Raw genomic sequence first — 22,931 nt, forward strand, 5'->3', positions numbered from 1 at the left:
TATAAGCAGGTACCATAATGCAACAGCGGAGACACAGGCGGAACAACAGTATATTTCTTTTATTTAACAACTAATATTAATTATAATACACGTATTATATGGTAGCAATTTCTTTACATTGCTTGACAGTAAAATAAGCAGAAAATCACATAACAGAATAATTATCAGAATACACTAGAATTCAGGGCCTGGTAGTTTAAAATGATCTACTGGAGGGAAGGGGAACTATATTAACTATACCAGGCAAGGGGCAGTCTTTGCTACAGTCTCTGCAAAAATATTACCTGCTTTTCTGTCTGGTTTTGAGGACGTTTTTTCTGAGAGGGGGTGTCAGGATTCCTCATCGTTCATATGACTGTCCTATTAACTTGACCCCGGAGCTGAACTACCAAAGTCCAGGCTGTATAATCTTTCTGGCCCTGAGAGACAATCCATGAAGGATTTCATTGCAGAGAGTCTGGAGAAGGGACATATCAGACCCTCATCTTCACCCGTGGCGGCAGGGTTCTTCTTTGTGAAGAAAAAAGATGGCGGTCTATGTCCCTGTTTAGATTTCCGGGAATTAAATCGAATTACCATTCGAGATCCATACCCTCTTCCTCTGATTCCAGATCTGTTCAGCCAGCTTGTGGGAGCTAAGGTATTCTCCAAGTTGGATATAAGGGGGGCCAACAACCTGGTTAGAATCAGAGAGGGGGATGAATGGAAAAGGGCGTTTAATTACCCTGAGGGTCATTTTGAGAGTCTGGTCATGCCTTTCAGTCTGACCAATGCACCTGCGATATTCCAGCATTTCATAAATGATATTTTTCATCATTTGGTGGGGAGGTTTGTGGTGGTCTATCTGGATCATATTTTGGTTTACTCACCTGATTTTGAGACCCATTGGGGCCATGTTAAGCAGGTGCTCCAGATATTAAGGGATAACAAACAATATGCCAAACTAGAAAAATGTATTTTCGCCGCCCTGGAGGCGCAGTTTTCGGGGTACCTGTTGTCAGCTTCTGGTTTTGAAACCTTCCCGAGAACCTGAAGGCTTTACACCTCTTTCTAGACTTTACTATTTTCTGCTGGAAATTTATCCAAAATTAATCGTGAAACCTCTCACTGACATGACAAGGAAGGGGTCTGATTTTTCTAAATGGTCGGATGCCGCCATGCAGGCTTTTTCCTCCCTAAAGAGCTGTTTTGCCACTGCACCTATACTCAGTCAGCCCGGTGTTTCCCAATCCTTTATTGTGGAAGTTGATGAGTCTGCGGTGGGGGTTTGGGCTGTATTGTCTCAGGGTCTGTCTCCTGGTAAAAGATGTCCATGCGCTTTCTTTTCTAAGAAATTATCTTCGGCTGAGAGAAATTATGACGTGGGTAATAGGGAGCTTTTGGCGATTAAATTGACATTCGAAGAATGGTGACATTGGTTGGAGGGGGCTGTTGTCACAGGTGTGTCAGAGGTGACAGACAGTCACCCTGCAATGGTTTCCAGTAGATCTCCACGTTTGGCAATGCAGACAGCTGCCTAGATAGGAGGCTGTGTTTAGGACCCAGCGACTACCTCCCTTTAGTCTGGGTGTATATATACCTGGTGTGTCTAGGTGGGCGTTGCCGGTTATATTCATTTCTACTTGGAACTTGGCTGAAGCAGCATCACGTCCTCTCTGAAGTCTTGAGGCCGTGTGCCCTGTTGGAGTTCTTCTAAAAGCTGAGTTGTTGTTGTTCCCCTGTGTTGTCTTTCCCTTTTGTCTTTAGAGTGCTAGCAGAGGTTGACTAGTGCTCATCTCCTTCCACCCCCCTTTATAACCTTACGCCAGGGATAGTATGGCGAGGCACTTGATCTGCGACAGCTGCGGAGGCTGTATAGGTACGTTAGGGGGAGACAGGCTGACGCTAGTTCAGATTAGGAGGTCACCTCTTCCCCCTTTCCCTAGTGTCTGGGCTCACTTTCCCCTCTGTGTTGCACTCACACCTGGCGTGACATTATAACCGGCCCAGCACGTTTTGGGGAAAAAAAAGACACTAGATTAACTTTTTTTTTTCTTTGTGTGTTTTTGGGCTTGCACCTTTTTTTTTTCCCTTTCTCCCTTTAACCCCTTAATAACATCTGACGTACTAATACGCGTCTGTGCCCTGGGACTTAAGAGCCAGACCCGTATTAGTACGTCATCGCGATCGCGCCCGCACACAGGCTGTGCGGGCGCGATCGCCGCCGGGTGTCAGCTGATTGTCACAGCTGACACCCGGTACTATGTGCAGGGAGCGGTCACGCACCGCTCCCAGCACATTAACCCCCGCGATGCTGCGATCGAAGTCGATCGAAGTCGATCGCGGCATTGCGGGGGCAAGGGGAGGTGATCGGCGATACTCACCTCCTCTTCCGGCTTCCAGCGCAGTCTGCAAAGGCTTCCCGGGTGTTGCCATGACGACCCGATGTCGTCATGACAACATCCGGGTCACCAGAGAGCAGGAAGATTGCTTGGACATGCGCAGTGCATCTCCAAGCAATCTTCACACTGTGCACTTCTGACAGCCTTCATGGCATAGGGATGGTGCTCCATTCCTGTGCCATGCAGGCGATCAGAAAAAAAAAAGTGAAAGTCCCAGAGTGGGACAAAGTAATAAAGTGTATAAACTGTGTGAAAGTGGAAAAAAAAAAAAAAAAAAAAAGTGCAAAAATATTATAAAAAAATAAAAAAAATAATACACCAAAAATAAAAATATAATGTACCCATCAATAAATATTATTATAAAAAAAATTAAAAAAAAACAATAAAAGTACACATATTTGGTATCGCCGCGTCCGGAACAACCTGACCTATAAAACTGTCCCACTAGTTAACCCCTTCAGTGAACACGGTAAAAAAAAAAAAAAAAAAACAAGCAAAAAACAATGCTTTATCACCATACCGCCAAACAAAAAGTGGAATAACACGCGATCAAAAAGACGCATATAAATAAAAATGATACCGCTGAAAACGTCATCTCGTCCCGCAAAAAACAAGCCGCCATATAGCTCCATCAGCCGAAAAATAAAAAAGTTATAGCTCTCAGAATAAAGCGATACTAAAAAATATTTTTTTCTATAAAATAGCTTTTATTGTGTATAAGCGCCAAAACATAGAAAAATGATACAAATGTGGTACCGCTGTAAACGTACTGACCCGAAGAGTAAAGCTGCCTCATCAATTTTACCACACGCGGAACAGAATAAAAAAAAAAAAAAAAAACAATTCCTGAATTGTTGGTTTTTGTTTATTCTGCCTCCCAAAAATCGGAATAGAAAGCGATCAAAAAATGTCACGTGCCTGAAAATGGCACCAATAACAACGTCAAGTCATCCCGCAAAAAACGAGCCGTCACATGACTGTCTGCCAAAATCTGGAAAAATTATAGCTCTCAAAATATGGCGATGCAAAAACTAGATTTTACAAAAAATGCGTCTTTTAGTGTGTGACAGCTGTCAGTCATAAAAACCCCATATGATTCTGGCATTGCTGTAATCACACCGACCCGAAGAATAAAGTCGTCTAATCACTTATACCGCACAAGGAACGGCGTCAAAAATAAACTCTTGAGTTAGGATTGGGCTAGGGTTAGGGCTGGGTTTGGGGCTAGGGTTGTGCTGGGGCTAGGGTTGTGCTGGGGCTAGGGTTGTGCTGGGGCTAGGGTTGTGCTGGGGCTAGGGTTGTGCTGGGGCTAGGGTTGTGCTAGGGTTAGGGCTGGGGTTGGGATTTTTTTCAAAAGTAAGAAAAAAAGATGACGATATGGCGACTAGTGTTGAGAGCAAGTGCTCGCTACTTGAGTTTGCATCGGGTGCTCTGGTATGCATTTAGTATCGTGGGTATTTGAGTGACATGCTCGAGTCTCTGCCCCATATGCTTCGCGGCCAAAAAACTTTACGGGGATTGCCTGCCATGCACGAGCGATCCCCGCATGTTTTTTTTTGGGTGTCTAATAACCGTGAAACATGCGGAGCAGGGACTCGAGCATGTCACTCGAGCACACGCTGTACATGGTGCATACCTGAGTACCCGATGCAAACTCAAGTAGCGAGCACTTGCGCTCAAGAATAATGAAAACTTATTCAATATGATTACCTAATGTAAACAAATAATGTGCCGTACCTCTGGGTTCAAAATGTTCACTATACACCTTAATAAAATCTTTGAGGGGTATAGTTTCCAAAATGGGGACACTTGTGGGGGAGCTCCACTGTTTAGGCACATCACGGGCTCTCCAAACGCGACATGGTGTCCGCTAACAAATTGAATGGAAAATCGGCTCAAATTGTTAGCGGACGCCATGTTGCGTTTGGAGAGCCCCTGTGTGTCCAAACATTGGAGCTCCCCCACAAGTGACCCCATTTTGGAAACTAGACCCCCCAAGGCACCTATCTAGATGCATAGTGAGCACTTAGAACCCCCAGGTGCTTCACAAATTGATTCGTAAAAATGAAAAAGTGAAAATAAAACACTTTTTCATTTTTATGAATCAATTTGTGAAGCACCTGGGGTTCCAAGTGCTCACTATGAATCTAGATAGGTGCCTTGGGGGGTCTAGTTTCCAAAATGGGGTCACTTGTGGGGGAGCTCCAATGTTTGGGCACACAGGGACTCTCTAAATGCAACATGGTATCCGCTAACAAATTGAATGGAAAATCGGCTCAAATTGTTAGCGGACACCACATTGCGTTTGGAGAGCCCCTCTGTGCCCAAACTTTGGAGCTCCCCCACAAGTGACCCCATTTTGGAAACTAGACCCCCCAAGGCACCTTTCTAGATGCATAGTGAGCACTTGGAACCCCCAGGTGCTTCACAAATTGATTCGTAAAAATGAAAAAGTGAAAAAAAAAACACTTTTTCATTTTTATGAATCAATTTGTGAAGCACCTGGGGTTCCAAGTGCTCACTATGAATCTAGATAGGTGCCTTGGGGGGTCTAGTTTCCAAAATGGGGTCACTTGTGGGGGAGCTCCAATGTTTGGGCACACAGGGACTCTCCAAATGCAACATGATATCCGCTAACAAATTGTCGGCTCAAATTGTTAGCGGATATCATGTTGCATTTGGAGAGTCCCTGTGTGCCCAAACATTGGAGCTCCTCCACAAGTGACCCCATTTTGGAAACTAGACCCCCCAAGGCACCTATCTAGATGCATAGTGAGCACTTGGAACCCCTAGGTGCTTCACAAATTAATTCGTAAAAATGAAAAAGTGTTTTTTTTTTCACTTTTTCATTATTACGAATCAATTTGTGAAGCACCTGGGGGTTCCAAGTGCTCACTATGCATCTAGAAAGGTGCCTTGGGGGGTCTAGTTTCCAAAATGGGGTCACTTGTGGGGGAGCTCCAAAGTTTGGGCACAGAGAAGCTCTCCAAACGCAATGTGGTGTCCGCTAACAATTTGAGCCGATTTTCCATTCAATTTGTTAGCGGATACCATGTTGCATTTAGAGAGTCCCTGTGTGCCCAAACATTGGAGCTCCCCCACAAATGACCCCATTTTGGAAACTAGACCCCCCAAGGCACCTATCTAGATGCATAGTGAGCACTTGGAACCCCTAGGTGCTTCACAAATTGATTCGTAAAAATGAAAAAGTGTTTTTTTTTTCACTTTTTCATTATTACGAATCAATTTGTGAAGCACCTGGGGGTTCCAAGTGCTCACTATGCATCTAGAAAGGTGCCTTGGGGGGTCTAGTTTCCAAAATGGGGTCACTTGTGGGGGAGCTCCAAAGTTTGGACACAGAGAAGCTCTCCAAACGCAATGTGGTGTCCGCTAACAATTTGAGCCGATTTTCCATTCAATTTGTTAGCGGATACCATGTTGCATTTAGAGAGTCCCTGTGTGCCCAAACATTGGAGCTCTCCCACAAGTGACCCCATTTTGGAAACTAGACCCCCCAAGGCACCTATCTAGATGCATAGTGAGCAGTTGGAACCCCCAGGTGCTTCACAAATTGATTCATAAAAATGAAAAAGTGTTTTTTTTTTCACTTTTTCATTGTTACGAATCAATTTGTGAAGCACCTGGGGGTTCCAAGTGCTCACTATGCATCTAGATAGGTGCCTTGGGGGGTCTAGTTTCCAAAATGGGGTCACTTGTGGGGGAGCTCCAATGTTTGGGCACACAGCAGCTCTCCAAACGCAACATGGTGTCGCTAACAATTTGAGCCAATTTTGCGTTAAATTTGTTAGCGGACACCATGTTGCATTTAGAGAGCCGCTGTGTGCCCAAATATTGGAGCTCCCCCACAAGTGACCCCATTTTGGAAACTAGACCACCCAAGGCACCTATCTAGATGCATAGTGAGCACTTGGAACCCTCAGGTGCTTCACAAATTGATTCATACAAATGAAAAAGTGTTTTTTTTTTCACTTTTTCATTGTTACGAATCAATTTGTGAAGCACCTGGGGGTTCCAAGTGTTCACTATGCATCTAGATAGGTGCCTTGGGGGGTCTAGTTTCCAAAATGGCGTCACTTGTGGGGGAGCTCCAATGTTTGGGCACACAGGGACTCTCTAAATGCAACATGGTGTCCTCTAACAAATTTAACGGAAAATCGGCTCAAATTGTTAGCGACACCATGTTGCGTTTGGAGAGCCGCTGTGTGCCCAAACATTGGAGCTCCCCCACAAGTGACCCCATTTTGGAAACTAGACCCCCCAAGGCACCTATCTAGATGCATTGTGAGCACTTGGAACACTCAGGTGCTTCACAAATTGATTCATAAAAATGAAAAAGTGTTTTTTTTTTTCACTTTTTCATTGTTACGAATCAATTTGTGAAGCACCTGGGGGTTCCAAGTGCTCACTATGCATCTAGAAAGGTGCCTTGGGGGGTCTAGTTTCCAAAATGGGGTCACTTGTGGGGGAGCTCCAAAGTTTGGGCACACATGGGCTCTCCAAACACAACATGGCGTCCGCTAATTATTCAAGCAAATTTTACAATCAAAAAGTCAAATAGCGCTCCTTCCCTTCCGAGCCCTGCCGTGCGCCCAAACAGTATTTTTTCCCCAAATATTGGGTATCTGCGTGCCCAGGGGAAATTGCACAACAAATTTTGGGGTCCATTTTTTCTTGTTACCCCTGTGAAAATAAAAAAAATTGGGTCTAAATTAACATTTTTGTGAAAAAAGTTAAATGTTCATTTTTTTCTTCCACATTCAAAAAATTCCTGTGAAGCACCTGAAGGGTTAATAAAGTTCTTGAATGTGGTTTTGAGCACCTTGAGGGGTGCAGTTTTTAGAATGGTGTCACTTTTGGGTATTTTCTGTCATAAAGACCCCTCAAAGTGACTTCAAATGTGATGTGGTCCCTAAAAAAATGGTTTTGTAAATTATGTTGGAAAAATGAGAAATCGCTGGTCAACTTTTAACCCTTATAGCTCCCTAACAAAAAAAAATTTTGGTTCCAAAATTGTGCTGATGTAAAGTAGACATGTGGGAAATGTTATTTATTAACTCTTTTGTGTGACATATCGCTCTGATTTCAGGGCTTAAAAATTCAAATTTTGAAAATTGCAAAATTTTCAAAATTTTCGCCAAATTTCCGTTTTTTTCACAAATAAACGCAAGTGATATCGAAGAAATTTTTCCACAATCATGAAGTACAATATGTCACGAAAAAACAATCTCAGAATCAGGGGGATCCGTTGAAGCGTTCGAGAGTAATTACCTCATAAAGTGACAGTGGTCAGAATTGTAAAAATTGGCCCGGTCATTAACGTGCAAACCACCCGCGGGGCTTAAGGGGTTAATATGGGATCAGTTGCAGAGCAGTAAAGCTGTCTGTCTCTGGAGGTGAATGACCTACACTGTGAGGTTCAGCAGCAGTATCACCGGTTACAGGCCGCCAATGTAGGGGTTTCTGGTGATAGACCTGTCCAGTTTGAACCCAAGGTTGCCCTCCCGGACAGGTTTTCAGGAGGTAGGGACAGTTTTTTTGTGTTTAAGGAGGCATGCAAATAGTACTTCAAACTTCGTCCCTACTCTTCCAGTAATGAGGGGCAACTGGTTGGTATTGTGATCTCTCTACTGCAGGGCGATCCTCAGTCATAAGCGTTTTTGTTACCGCAGGATTCGGTTTTTTCACCAATCTGTGGAGGGTTTTTTTGGAGCTCTTTCCCTCATCTATGATGACCCTGACCGAGTCGCCTTGGCTGACTCTAAGCTATGTCGCCTTCAGCAGGGGATTCGGTCAGTGGAAACTTACAGTTCGGCATTCCGTAGATGGGCAACGGATTCCAAATGGAATGACTCAGCCCTTAACCACTTTACAGCCTGTACCGTATTAGTACGCACAGGCTGTAATCCCCCGGTTCAGTGAGGGCTCCGACGCTGAGCCCGCACTGAACTGGGCACATGTCAGCTGGTTATTACAGCTGACATGTGCCCGCAACAGCCGCAGGTGGAATTGCGATCCACCCGCGGCTGTTAACATGTTAAATGCCGCTGTCAATCTCTGACAGTGGCATTTAGCAGCGCCACGCCGGAAGCGCGTCACTTACCCCGCCCATCGGTGACCCCGTCACGTGATCGCGGGTCACCGATGGGTGGTCATGACAACCCTGGGTCTGCAGCAGACACTAGTGGTTGTCATGAGCTGGTCGCTATGAGCGTCACCTAGTGGTCGACGCTCATATCACAGGACCATTTCTGCTACATACAGGTGATCTGCTGATCATCTGTATGTAGCAGAGGCGATCAGATAAGTGCTGCTTCTAGTCTCCTATGGAGACTATAGAAGCAAGCAAAAATTGAAAAAAAATGTTTTTAAAAATATAAAAAAAAGTAAAAAAATATAAAAGTTTAAATCACCCCCCTTTCGCCCCATTCAAAATAAAATAATTAAAAAAAACCCTACATAAACATATTTGGTATCACCGCATTCAGAATCACCCGATCTATCAATATAAAAAAAGAATTAATCCGATCGGTAAACTGCGTAACGAGAAAAAAATTCTAAACGCCAGAATTACGTTTTTTGGTCGCCGCAACATTGCAATAACGGGCGATCAAAACATCGGATCTACCCCAAAATGGTATCAATAAAAACTTCAGCTCGAAGCGCAAAAAATAAGCCCCCACACAGCCCCAGATCCAAAAAATGGAGACGCTACGGGTCTTAGAAAATGGCGCTATTTTTTTTTTATTTTTTTTTTACCAAACTTTGGAATTTTTTTTCACCACTTAAATAAAAAAGAACCTATACATGTTTGGTGTCTGCGAACTCATAATGACCTGGAGAATAATAATGGCAGGTCAGTTTTAGCATTCTGTGAACGTGGTAAAAAAAAACCATCTGTGGTATTGCACTTTTTTTGCAATTTCACCGCACTTGGAATTTTTTTGTCCGTACACGATATGGTAAAACTAGTAATGGCGTTGAAAAGTACAACTCGTCCCACAAAAAATAAGCCCTCACACGGCCATATTGACCAAAAAATAAAAATGCTATGGCTCTGGAAACAAGGGGAGCAAAAAATGAAAATGTAAAAATGGAAAATCCCAGGGTTGCGAAGGGGTTAAAAGTCAATTTTTTGAGGGGCTTACTGAAAGGTTGAAAGGTGCCTTGGCTGTATATGATACCCCTCAGTCCTTGGAGGCTGCCATGTCTTTGGCCATACGTCTGGATATGCGCCTTCAGGATAAACGGGTGTGACCTCCTTCTCCTGGGCCTTCTTGTCGGGGTTGTGTACCTTTGCCAAGGGAGCGGTCTGGGGGTGAACCAGTACTGAGGGAAGTGGAGGAACCTATGCAGTTAGGGGGTGTTTCTACATCATACATCTCCCCGGAGATTCGCAAGAAAAAAGGCGTATGTTTGGGGTTTTTTTGTGGGCAAAAGGGACACTTTGTTGGGACCTGTCCTTCAATTACTAAACAAAAGGGGACTCGTTTAAGGGGGTATTCCCATCTCCAAAATCCTATCGCAATATATAGTAGGTATAATATTAGCAAATATCTCCAATTAGAAATGTAGTATAGTATTTTTGATTTGCTATGTCTCTTTCCTCATGTGCAGGTATCGCAGGACCTTAGGTATCCATGGTTACGTCCACTGATAGTGACAGTTAGTTAGCTAGCTGCTCGTGGTCTTAACCTTGGATACTTAAGGTCCTGCATTGCCTACACATGAGGTAAGTGGCATAGCTAATCAAAAATACTATACTACATTTCTAATTGGAGGTATTTGTTAATATTATTATTATTACACCTACTACATATTGGGATAGGATCTTGGAGATGGGCATACCCCTTTAACTCTCGGTAGTCTGGAGTAGGATAAAAGGATAAACAAGGGGTACATTTGTGGCCAAACTGCAGTTCCCACTTTGTCCTGACAGCAGAGGTGGTGCTGGAGAGCAAAGCCGAAAATATTTCTGTGTGTGACAGTGGAGCCGGGGTCAGCATGGTTGATGCTGAGTTTGTGAAAACTCATGGTCTCGCTTGCTGTGCTTTAGCTGAACATATTTCCATCTTTTCCATTGACTCTGCGCCACTTGCACAGAAAGCATTTACTCAGATTGTACATAATGTGAAACTGAGGGTGGGGTCAGTTCATTGTGAAATCATTCCTTGCTATGTTTTTGAGAATCTCCCTACTCCGATTGTTTTAGTTATCCCCTGGCTTGTTAAACATAATCCATTGGTGGATTGGCAAACCTGGGAGATTATTGAATGGGGAGATTACTGCCATGAGAACTGTCTGAATGTTTCCGTTGCTGCTGTCTCTACGGAGTTTCTGCCTGCTTTTCTGTCTGGTTTTGAGGACTTTTTTTTTGAGCAGGGGTGTCAGGATTTGCCTCCTCATCGTGCTTATGACTGTCCTATTAACCTGACCCCCGGAGCTAAACTACCAAAGTCCAGACTATATAATCTTTCTGGCCCTGAGAGACAAGCCATGAAGGTTTTCATTGCGGAAAGTCTGGAGAAGGGACATAACAGACCCTCATCTTCGCCAGTGGCGGCAGGGTTCTTCTTTGTGAAGAAAAAAGATGGCGGTCTACGTCCCTGTTTAGATTTCTGGGAATTAAATCAAATTACCATCCGTGATCCATACTCTCTTCCTCTGATTCCTGATTTGTTCAGCCACGTTGTGGGAGCTAAGGTATTCTCCAAGTTGGATTTAAGGGGAGCCTTCATTCTGGTTAGAATCAGAGAAGGGGATGAATGGAAGACAGCGTTCAATACCCCGGAAGGTTATTTCGAGAGTCTGGTTATGCCTTTCAGTCTGACCAATGCACCTGCGATATTCCAGCATTTCATAAATGATATTTTTCATCATTTGGTGGGGATGTTTGTAGTGGTCTATCTGGATGATATTTTGGTTTATTCACCTGATTTTGAGACCCATTGGGGGCATGTTAAGTAGGTACTCCAGATATTAAGGGATAACAAACTTTATCCCAAACTAGAAAAATGTGTTTTTGGTGTACTTGTCATCTTCAGGTTTTCGGATGGATCCGGAGAAGATCCGTGCAGTCCTTGACTGGGAACGTCCCGAGAACCTGAAGTCCCTACAACGTTTTCTGGGCTTTACTAATTTTTACAGGAAATTCATCCAAAATTACTCGGTAGTAGTGAAACCCCTTACTGACATGACTAAGAAGGGGTCTGATTTTTCCAACTGGTCGGAGGCTTCCCTCCAGGCTTGTTCTTCCTTTAAAGAATCATTTTACCACTGCACATATACTCAGTCATCCCGATGTTTCTCAACCCTTTATTGTGGAGGTCGATGCTTCGGATGTCGGGGTTGGGGCTGTGTTGTCTCAGGGTTCGTCCCTTGGTAAATGGCGTCCATGCGCCTTCTTTTCTAAAAAATTGTCTTCGACTGAGAGAAATTATGACGTGGGTAATAGGGAACTTTTGGCAATCAAATTGGCGTTCGAGGAATGGCGACACTGGTTGGAGGGGACTGTCCATCCTATTACTGTTATTACTGACCATAAGAACCTGTCATATCTCCAGTCAGCTAAACGTCTCAACCCTAGGCAAGCCAGATCGTCCTTGTTTTTTACTAAGTTAAATTTTGCTGTCACTTTTCTTCCAGGGGTCAAAAATGTCAAGGCTGATGCTTTGTCCCGGAGCTTTCCTGGTGGTGGTGACCATGAGAGCCCTGCCCCGATATTACAGAAAGGGGTAGTTATTTCGGCTCTTTTTTCCTGAACTGGAGGGTGAGGTGCTGGAGGCTCAGGGGGACGCCCCTGCCTCCTGCCCCTCAGGAAAGTTATTTGTACCACCTGATCTGCGCCTTAAAGTAATCAAGGAACATCATAACTCTGTGCTTGCTGGGCATCCAGATGGTAAGCAATCGCGGACCTCCTCTCATCGTTTTTGGTGGCCAAGGTTGCATCGGGATGTAATTGAAGACGTAGCTGCTTGTAATATTTGCATGCTTTCTAAGATGTCGCACACCCGTCCGTCTGGTACTCTTCTTCCGCTACCTATCCATAGCAGGCCATGGACACACTTGTCCATGGATTTTATTACTGACCTACCGGTTTCTGCAGGCAAAACGGTGGTTTTGGTAGTAGTAGATAGGTTCAGTAAAATGGTTCACTTCGTGGCTTTACCTGCACTTCCCAATGCTAAGACACTTCAGGTGTTCATAAATGAGATTGTGAAGCTTCACGGGGTTCCCTCAGATGTGGTGTCTGATTGGGGGACCCAGTTTGTTTCCAAGTTCTGGAAGGCATTCTGTTCTCGACTGGGGGTGCAGCTGTCCTTTTCTTCTGCCTTCCACCCTCAGTCGAATGGGCAGACCGAGTGTGTCAATCAGAACTTGGAGACATACCTCAGGTGTTTCGTCTCCAAAAATCAGGAGGATTGTGCATTCTACTTACCGCTGGCAGAATTTGCCATTAATAATCACAGTCAAGAATCCACTGGCAGGTCACCGTTCTTCGGTGCATACGTTATATCGCCCACAGTTTGGTACCTCGAGTGGGGGAGGAGCTTCAGGAGTTCCTGAGGAGGAACGGTTTGCTTTGTCACTCTCCTCGGTATGGCAGGGTGTTCTGTGTAATTTAAAGACCATGGGAGACGGGTATAAACGTATGGCTGAGAGAAAACGCTTGCCAGGTCCGGACCTGAATGTGAATGACTGTGTGGTTGTCTACCAGGAATATAAGATTGAAAGTTCCTTCTTGAAAGCTGGGACCTAGGTTTGTTGGTCCCTATAAAATAACCGCCGTCATTAACCCAGCAGCGTTTCGGCTTGAGCATCCTCAGGCCCTTGAGGTCCACAACGTGTTCCACAGGTCCTTACTCAAAAAAGTATGTGGAACCTCTTGAGCACTCACCTCTACCACCACCAGCACAGAAAGCTGAGCTGAGCTTTGAGCATGATCTCAGAAGCTTTCCGTAGCTTGGTGACCCGGGTCTCCATGGCAACTATCAGACCCTTACAGTAATGTTGCGAGGGTGCCGAACTGAAGGCAGAGGGAGCTCCCGTTCCTCTGCCTGCATCCTTTAATGTTGCGATCGCTAGAGAGTTAACAGCCTGGTGCGGTGCTGACACCACTCCTGGATGTTTAGTTCAGGAGTTCAGCTACTGGGAGTGCTGAGCTACAGCTCTGATCTGGCAGCAGGTTCTGATATTTCAGCTCCTCCTGCGCGATCATGCTGTGATCGGTCAGTCAGATTGACTGACCGATCAGAGCTTTGTAGGTGCGGGGAACGACAGCATGGATCCACGCACCTGTTCCTGCGCCGCCCAGCTGTCAGTAATGAACTGTCACTGCGTGTACACGCAGTGACAGTTCAAAGTCATGCATAGCACGTCATGGTGCAGGAACTGACACCCATTCATGACGTGCTATGTCTGTCATTGGACGTAAAGGGGTTAAATTTTTGATGCTTTCATAAATAAATGCAAATCATATTGAACAAAATTTACCACTAAGGCCGGTTTCACACGTCCGGAGATACCCGTGTCCGTGTGCCACATCAGGATCACACGGACCAACGCCTTGGAATCAGCGCTACAGTTAGCCCTGTTCCCAAGCTCCAGGTGCTGAACACTGCCCTCATCATGGTTCTCTGACTGACGGTGCTGCCATCAGCACTAGCAGGGACAGTGATGAGGGTAGTGGTAGTCTGCTCCTGGAGTGTCCCCACCTGTAAAAATAAGAGTAAAATAGTAAAATCCATATACTCACCTGTCTGGAGATGTCCTCCGCTGTAATCCTCTGACAGCTGCTGCAGAGGAGCTGGGGAGAATGAGCCGCTCCGGAGCTGCGCTCAGTGAGTGACAGGACACCGCTCCTGAGCTGCAGCTCCGAAGCCCCTCGGTGTCAGCGGGGGACACCTAGGACAGGTGAGTATAAGGATTTTTTATTTTATTCTTATTTTTACACTGGGACACAGCGGGAGCAGACTACCACTACCCTCATCATTTTCCCTGCTGGTGCTGATGGCACCCTGCGCTTGGGATTCCCAGGCAACGGTCTGTGTTTCACACGGATAACAAACGGATGTCATCCATGTGTGTTCAGCATGAGGCGCTTTTGCAGACTGTGTGTATCCGCAAAAAAAGACATGTCAGCATGTGTCAATGTCTCCGGTACGTGTGGAAACTTTCACCACTCGGTCCGGAGATATTGACGTGTGAAAGAGCCCTAACGTGAAGTACAACATGTCGCAAAAAAAACAATCTCAGAATCACTGGGATATTTTGAAGCAAGAACTATCAACCTAAATTTACCACTGACATAAAGTACGTGTCTCAATAAAACAGTCAGATTCAATGGAATCCGTTCAGGTGTTCCAGAGTTATTACCTCATAAAGTGTCACTGGTGAGAAGGTGAGAATAAAAAAAAATTGGCCTGGTCAGGAAGGTGAAAACAGGCTTGGAGTTTCAAGGAGTTAATTACTAAATTCTAGAAGGTATTGAAGGCTTTTGAGTATTCATTAACTGGATTAAATGCACTTTAAAGTTGTATGTAGTGTTGAGCGATACCTTCCGATATCAGGAAATATCGTATCGGATTGGATCGGACCGATACCCAAAAAGTATTGGATATCGCCGATTCCGATACCGGAAACCAATGCAAGTCAATGGGACACAAATATCGGAATGAAAATAAACCCTTTCTTTCCTTGTAGGTTAATTCTACATGAAGTAAAACAACTAAGAATAATGTAGAATGTATTACACGAAAAGCCGGCAATTCATCAGCAGCATACACCGGTACCCGACAATTTAGAATAGAAGGAATAGAGAATCACACATAGATTAGATAGAAACATGTCAGTCACATATATATGAAGTACAGTGACAGTGTTGATTACTGTACTTGTCATTTAGTGTTAAAATAAAGGATTTATTTAAAAAAAAATTGGCGTGGGGTTCCCCATAATTTTAGTCTCTAGCGGAGGTTAAGCAGACAGCTGGGGCAGATGTTTGAAGCCTGGGAAGGGGGTAATACCCACGGAGCTTCCCAGGCTACTAATATCAGCCCTCAGCTGAATACATAGCCTTTACTAGCTATTAAAATGGGGGACCTCCCCAAAAAATGACGTGGGGTCCCCCCTAATTTAATAGCTAGCAAAGGCTAGGCAGACAGCTGGGGGCTGATATTAATAGCCCAGGAAGGGAGCCATGAATATTGGCCCCCTCCCAGGCTAGAAACACCAGCCGTCAGCCGCCCCAGAAACGGCGCATCCATAGGATGCGCCAATTCTGGCACTTAGCCTCGCTCTTCCCACTGCCCTGTAGCGGTGGCAGTGGGGTAATAGGGCTGGGGTTGATGTCAGCTTATAATGCCAGCTGACATCAAGCCCAGGTTAGTAATGGAGAGGCGTCTATAAGACACCCCCATTACTAACCCCATAGTCAAAGTTACAAAAAACACAAACACCCAGAATAAAGTCCTTTAATTGAAATAAACACACAATTCTTTATTGTTCTAAATTAAACCATACTTACCGTCACGCCCATTCCAGCTGAAGCCAACGATCCCCTGCAATAAAAGAAAAATAATAAAGCAACTTCATCCTTACCTTTCCATGGTTCCCAGGACAGCTTCAGCTCTGCTACATCGAGATGACAGGCTGGACCGCAGCAGAAAGCTGCCTTCCAGCCTGTCATCCAGCGGACACTGAGAAGCGCAGGCATGCTTGCGCTCCTCAGTGTCTCTCTGTGACGGCATCCAGATGAGCCGACAATGAACTCGGCTTACCTCATGCACGTCACTGACAGCGTGGGAGAATTCTCACGCTGAAGTTCTGAGTGCAGGAGAATTTTCCCACGCTGTCAGTGACGTGCATGAGGTGAGCCGAGTTCATTGGACATGACCTCGGCTCATCTTTATGCCGTCACAGCCAGACACTGAGGAGCACAAGCATGCCTGCGCTTCTCAGTGTCTGCGGGATGACAGGCTGGATGGCAGCGTTCTGCTGCGGTCCAGCCTGTCATCTCGATGTAGCAGAGCTGAAGCTGTCCTGGGAACCATGGAAAGGTAAGGATGATGTTGCTTTATTATTTTTCTTTTATTGCAGGAGATCGTTGGCTTCAGCTGGAATGGGCGTGATGGTAAGTATGGTTTAATTTAGAACAATAAAGAATTGTGTGTTTATTTCAATTAAAGGACTTTTTTCTGGGTGTTGTGTTTTTTTTAAATACTTTACTAGAAATTCATGGTGGTCATGTCTAATATTGGCGTGACTCCATGAATTTCGGGCTTAGGGCCAGCTGATAATGCCAAGCTGGCCCTAACCCCTTTATTACCCAGTGAGCCACCGCACCAGGGCCCTGGATGAGTTGGGTACAGCGCCAGAAGATGGCGCTTCTATGAACGCGCCATTTTCCGGGGTGGCTGCGGACTGCAATTTGCAGCGGGGGTGGCCCAGAAAGCTTGGGCCTCCCAGCGCTGCGGATTCCAGCCCCCAGCTGCCTAGTTGTACCTGACTGGACACAAAAACAGGGCGAAGCCCCACGTCAATTTTTTTTTAAATTATTTCATGAAATAATTTTAAAAAAAAAAAGGGCTTCCCTATATTGTTGTCTCCGGCCAGGTACAAATACGCAGCTGGGAGTTGGGGGCAGCCTGTTCCTGGATGCTGTACCTGGCTGGCATGCAAAAATATGGCAACATTTTTGGGAAAAATTAATTAAAAAATAAAGAATAATTTAGGGACTGCATCTTTATTAACCCCTCAAGTGTCATTTAGTGTTAAAATAAAGGATTTATTAAAAATAAAATTGGTGTGGGATCCCCCATTATTTTAGTCTCTAGCGGAGGTTAAGCAGACGGCTGGGGCAGATGTTTGAAGCCTGGGAAGTGGGTAATACCCACGGAGCTTCCCAGGCTACTAATATCAGCCTCCAGCTGAATACCTAGCCTTTACTAGCTATTAAAATGGTAGACCCCCCCCCCAAAAAAATGACGTGGGGTCCCCCCTATTTTAATAGCTAGCAAAGGCTAGGCAGACAGCTGGGGGCTGATATTAATAGCCCAGGAAGGGTGCCATGAATATTGGCCCCCTCCCAGGCTAGAAACACCAGCCGTCAGCCGCCCCAGAAATGGCGCATCCATAGGATGCGCCAATTCTGGCACTTAGCCTCGCTCTTCCACGCTGCCCTGGTGCGGTGGCAGGGGGTAATAGTGGTGGGGTTCATGTCAGCGCCAGCTGCCATGAAGCCCAGGTTAGTAATGATGGGTGTCTATAAGACACCCCCATTACTAATCTACAAAGTGTTAAAAAGAAAAAAACACACTACACCCAGAAAAAAATAATTTATTTGAAATAAAACACACCATTTTATTTAATTCTTAGTTTACTAAAAAAAAATAGTTACCTGTCCACGTTCCTGCGCTGATCTCCCATGCACAGCTGTCACATCTGGAGATGGTGACAGCTGTGCATTGCTGCTGTAAGCTCACGCTGCCGGGAACACGTCCGCTCCCGGCAGCGGGAGCCACTGACTGAGGTCACCGGAGTGCATTCAGGCAGCGCAGCTCCGGAGACCTCCTTTACGGCACTGCTGTACCGTGGGAATTTCTCACGGTACAGTGGGGCCGTAAAGCAGCTAACCGGAGCAGCGCTGCCTGAACTCCGGCGAACCCGCTTATGCAATGACGGGGCTGCTTTACGGCCCCATTATTCTAGCGGCGGCGGCGGTTCAGTGCGGTCACATTCTATGTGGCTGCTCTAAACTGGAGATCTTCGTGGGACACTCGTGGACTACTATGGAGGGGTAAGGATAAGGTTGTGGTTTATTATTTTATATTTTATTACAGGAGATCGATGGCTTCGGGGAATTAGGTGTATAGGTGTAGTTTTTTTATTTTTTACTTTATTTTAGGTGGTGATCGGCGGGGACAGGTAATGTATAAACTAATTTATTTTAGGTAACCACTGGCCACCAATGACATGTATTTAAAATTTATTGGGGACACAGTAGGGCAATTTAAATAGCAGGATCAGGCTGATGGGAACTACTGCTCCCATCGAGCTGATCCTGCTGGCACGAGTGGACGGGGGACAGACATAGGCCGATGGGAGTAGTAGTGTCACATAGGCCTATGTTTGCCTGCACGCACACACCCACAGACACAGCGCACACCCGCACACATCGCACAGACACAGCGCACACCCGCACACATCGCACAGACACCGCGCACACATCGCACAGACACCGCGCACACACCAATCATGACGGGCTGATGGTCTGCGAGGTGTGGCTGACCTGTGCGGCCGTGGGAAAGTTCATGTGAGTTCATGCAGTCAAGCATGAACTCACATGAAACCTCCGAGGGCACCGCGGCTACTTCAAATGAACAGCTGATCGGCATCACCTGATACCTCAGCTGTTCATTTGAAATAACCGGCGGGAAAGCGCAGCACAGAACGGGAAAGCCGGCGGTGAAGTCTTTTCACTGCTGGCTTCCCCGCCCGGGTCCTTCGCTCCTTGGTGCTGCGCTCTCCGCCCGGTCCTAACTTACGATCGGGATGGGAGGTGGCGAGGGGAGCGGGGAAGCAGTATGGGGCTGTGTGATTGTTTAAAAGCCGGCTGCTTTTTACCGCCCGCCGGCTTTTAAACAATCAGGAGAATTCTCTCACGCTGGGATGGCATTCTGATGACAGGCTGGATCGCAGCTGAGCGCTGCCATCCAGCTTGTCATCCTTCAGAGACACTGCAGAGCGCAGGCATTATGGGAACTTCCGATTCCGGTATTCGATATTGTAAAAGTATCGGAATTCCGATACCGCGAATATCGGCCGATACCCGATATTTCAGTATCGGAATGCTCAACACTAGTTGTATGTCAAAACGCAATGTGTATCCATCATTTTATTATTTCTTTGATTTACAGTTTGTTTTTTAAATAAACTAATGGTAATGTAATCAGTCACTTGAATTTGGGGACTGCGTACAGGCACAGACTGGCTGGCCCACAAGAGAATCCTCTGGTGGGCGTCCATGCAGGCCTCTCCCCTCCACCTATATGAGAAGTAGTTGGCACAATATATTTTTTACACGAAAAATACATTTGTTTCACAGAAAAGTACATCATCTCAAACTTTATTTAACAAATTACCTTGTTTATTATTATATAGAAACATAGGCATATTTGTGAATGAGGGTAAAGTGATATTTGCATGTAGCTGAACAATGGGCCTCTAGAGTCAGCACTGGCTGTATATCTAGCAACATGCAATGGCTTTACAATGGCATGTACAAGTTTGCACACCCCTGGTCAAAATTACTGTTATTGTGAACAGTTAAGCAAGTTGAAGGTGAAATGATCTCTAAAAGGCCTAAAGTTAAAGATGACACATTTCCTTTGTATTTTATGCAAAAAAAAAATAATTAATCTTTTAACGTTTTAAAAAATTACAAAATTGTAAATGGGCCAATGTAAAAGTTTGGGCACCGTGCATGGTTATTACCTAGTAGCACTCTCTTTTGAAAGTATCCCAAACAAGAGTCTTTCAATTCTTGTTTGAGGGATTTTCATCCATTCTTCTTTGGAAAATTCTTCTAGTTCTGTGAGATACCTGGGTCGTCTTGCATGTACTGCTATTTTGAGGTCTATCCTCAGATTTTCAATGATGTTCAAATCAGGAGACTACTGTGGCTTTTGAATTGTGTTTAGTATCATTATCCATTTGTAGAATTCATCCTCTCTTCAAATTCAGCTTTTTTACAGATGGTGTTATGTCTGCATCAAGAATTTTTTGAAATTTCATTGAATCCATTCTTCCCTCTACCCCTGAAAAGTTCCCTGTGCCATTAGCTGCAACATGACCCAAAAGCATGATTGATCCACCCATGGGGCTTAATGGTTGGCGAAACGTTCTTTTCTGAAAGGGCAACGCTTTATCTTCTTATAGCCTTCTGGTTTGTAGGCCTCCACCATTTTCAGAGTGCTAGGCAGCTGCTTAGAAGAACCGATGGCTGCTGTTTTTTGGCACAAGGTTAGAGGAAGCTGGGTTTTTATAAAGCTGTGAAATTTGCATCATCTGGCCTTTCCTATCGATGATGGTGAACAAGCCATAACCCTAGCATTCTAATTAAGGTCTGAAACCTTGGTCAAAGTTATCTGAGAACACAAATCTCCAAGGGTGCCCAAACTTTTGTATTGGCCCATTTTCCTTTTTGCAATATGTATTATATAAATTAATAGATATAAATAAATATATACTGCTCAAAAAAATAAAGGGAACACTTAAACAACAGAATATAACTCCAAGTACGTCAAACTTCTGTGAATTCAAACTGTCCACTTAGGAAGCAACACTGACTGACAATCAATTTCACATGCTGTTGTGCAAATGGAATAGACAATAGATGGAAATTATTGGCAATTATCAAGACACTCAGTAAAGGAGGGGTTCTGCAGGTGCGGTCCACAGACCACATCTCAGTACCATTGCTTTCTGGCTGATGTTTTGGTCACGTTTGAATGTTGGTTGTTCTTTCACACTTGTGGTAGCATGAGATGGACTCTACAACCCACAGAAGTTGCTCAGGTAGTGCAGCTCATCCAGGATAGCACATCAATGCGAGCTGTGGCAAGAAGGTTTGCTGTGTCTGTCAGCATAGTGTCCAAAGGCTGGAGGCGCTACCAGGAGACAGGCCAGTACAGCAGGAGACGTGGAGGGGGCCATAGGAGGGCAACAACCCAGCAGCAGAACCGCTACCTCCGCCTTTGTGCAAGGAGGAACAGGAGGAGCACTGTCAGAGCCCTGCAAAATGACCTTCAGCAGGCCACAAATGTGCATGTGTCTGCACAAATGGTTAGAAACCGACTCCATGAGGGTGTTATGAGGGCCCGACGTCCACAGATGGGGGTTGTGCTCCCAGCCCAACACCGTGCAGGACACTTGGCATTTGCCACAGAACAACAGGATTGGCAAAGTCGCCACTGGCGCCCTGTGCTCTTCACAGATGAAAGCGGGTTCACACTGAGCACATGTGACGGACATGACAGTCTAGAGACGCTGTGGAGAGCGATCTGCTGCCTGCAACATCTTTCAGCATGACCGGTTTGGCAGTGGGTCAGTAATGGTGTGGGGTGGCATTTCTTTGAAGGGCCGCACAGCCCTCCATGTGCTCGCCAGAGGTAGCCTGACTGCCATTAGGTACCGAGATGGGATCCTCAGACCCCTTGTGAGACCATAGGCTGGTGCGATTGTCCCTCGGTTCCTCCTAATGCAGGACAATGCCAGACCTTATGTGGCTGGAGTGTGTCAGCAGTTCCTGCAAGATGAAGGCATTGAAGCTATGGACTGGCCCGCCCGTTCCCCAGACCTGAATCCGATTGAGCACATCTGGGACATCATGTCTCGCTCCATCCACCAACGTCACGTTGCACCACAGACTGTCCAGGAGTTGATGGATGCTTTAGTCCAGGTCTGGGAGGAGATCCCACAGGAGACCATCCGCAACCTCATCAGGAGCATGCCCAGGCATTGTAGGGAGGTCATACAGGCACATGGAGGCCACACACAATACTGAGCCTCATTTTGACTTGATTTAAGGACATTACATCAAAGTTGGATATATATATATATATATATATATATATATATATATACAGTTATATGAAAAAGTTTGGGCACCCTTATTAATCTTAAGCTTAATGTTTTATAAAAATTGGTGTTTTTGCAACAGCTATTTCAGTTTGATATATGTAATAACTGTTGGACACAGTAATCTTTCTGCCTTGAAATGAGGTTTATTGTACTAACAGAAAATGTGCAATCTGCATTCAAACAAAATTTGACAGGTGCATAAGTATGGGCACCCTTATCATTTTCTTGTTTTAAGTACTCCTACCTACTTTTTACTGACTTACTAAAGCACTTTTTTTGGTTTTGTAACCTCATTGAGCTTTGAACTTCATAGCCAGGTGTATGCAATCATGAGAAAAGCTACTTAAAGTGGCCACTTGCAAGTTGTTCTCCTGTTTGAATCTCCTCTGAAGAGTGGCATCATGGGCTCCTCAAAACAACTGTCAAATGATCTGAAAACAAAGATTATTCAACATAGTTGTTCAGGGGAAGGATACAAAAAGCTGTCTCAGCGATTTAACCTGTCCGATTCCACTGTGAGGAACATAGTAAGGAAATGGAAGAACACAGGGACAGTTCTTGTTAAGGCCAGAAGTGGCAGGCCAAGAAAAACATCAGAAAGGCAGAGAAGAAGAATGGTGAGATCAGTCAAGGACAATCCTCAGACCACCTCCAGAGAGCTGCAGCATCAACTTGCTGCAGATGGTGTCACTGTGCATCGGTCAACTATAAAATGCACTTTGCACAAGGAGAAGCTGTATGGAAGAGTGATGCGAAAGAAGCCATTTCTGCAAGCACGCCACAAGCAGAGTCGGCTGAGGTATGCAAAAGCACATTTGGAGAAGCCAATTTCTTTTTGGAAGAAGGTCCTGTGAACTGATGAAACCAAGATTGAGTTGTTTGGTCATACAA

At 45.2% G+C, this 22,931-nt stretch overlaps 1 protein-coding gene across 2 annotated transcripts in view; it reads left to right on the forward strand.

The window, feature by feature from the left end:
* The window catches only part of KLHL26 (kelch like family member 26), a 63,269-nt gene that overhangs the window by 1,864 nt on the left and 38,474 nt on the right, over nt 1–22,931 (forward strand). The window lies entirely within an intron of this gene.

The sequence above is a fragment of the Phyllobates terribilis genome, unplaced genomic scaffold (genome assembly GCF_046119375.1).
Source record: "Phyllobates terribilis strain yellow unplaced genomic scaffold, ASM4611937v1 Scaffold_1__5_contigs__length_1240528914, whole genome shotgun sequence".
Taxonomy (NCBI): Eukaryota; Metazoa; Chordata; class Amphibia; order Anura; family Dendrobatidae; genus Phyllobates; species Phyllobates terribilis.